This window comes from Hyaena hyaena, unplaced genomic scaffold (assembly GCF_003009895.1).
Source record: "Hyaena hyaena isolate Hyena2069 unplaced genomic scaffold, ASM300989v1 scaffold_1062, whole genome shotgun sequence".
Classification (NCBI taxonomy): domain Eukaryota; kingdom Metazoa; phylum Chordata; class Mammalia; order Carnivora; family Hyaenidae; genus Hyaena; species Hyaena hyaena.
The window spans coordinates 354,283-355,267 of NW_024081697.1; positions in this window are offsets into that span (position 1 = coordinate 354,283).

The following is a 985-nucleotide window of genomic DNA, read 5'->3' on the forward strand; positions in this document are numbered from 1 at the left end:
CATTTACTTTCGTCTTATGTTTGGACAGGTTCACATGTGGCAATTTCACAGCTTGTGGAAAGCTAATTAATAATAATTCAGATAAAGTGAATGCTTTTCTTTTGGCAAGGGCACTGTAGATCAATTTAAGTCAAATATGTCCAGTATTGTTGGAATAATAAACTCTGTCACAGTATTAGAGATACTATAAAACCCACAGACTTTGTACAACCTGAATGGGATTAAAGACAGGCAATTAATCTTCTCTGCATTTTCTTATGGGGGAAATAGATTTTTAGACGGAAGTTTTGTACAATTTTTAAAGTATTTAGAAACCCGTGTCCCATTTTTCCTATAAGATTCCTGTCCCAACTAGATTCTAAATATTATTAAAATGTCAAAAATGGGCCATCCATCAGTGCCAGATTTAATTAACTTTACGCTAACTTTGTACTTTAGAAATTGTGTCAGGTCTATTCTCATTTGACCCAGTGGTGTCTGTAGAACAGTTATTAATACCCCCATTTGATAGATAAGGAAACTTGGGGATGGAAAAGGTAAGGATCTTACCCAGTTATCCAGTTAGTGACAGGGCTACATTAGAACCCATGTCTCCTATCTCATAGTCCCAATAATATCACACATAAAGGCTTTCCAAGTGACACAAGCCATAATAATGTTTTCCATCGATCCACATATGGAGATGTCTCCTTTTATCCTTTGATCTAGTGAAGAGAGTAATTCACAAAACATTAAACCACCAGCACAGCTAGAACTTGGCCACAATGGGAGTATTTACACCATGGAAATTAGAAAAGGGTAGGTTTCTGCCTGTGTGTTACCATGATAACCAAGGCAACTACATGGAGATTCTGGAAATCTACCACAAGGATTCTGATCGGGCAGGTTCTATTCTGGGTCCTAAATTAGTATATTCTGGGTAAAATCCACACATCTCTCTATATATTAAATTATATATGTATAAATTAAATATATATGATAAGTC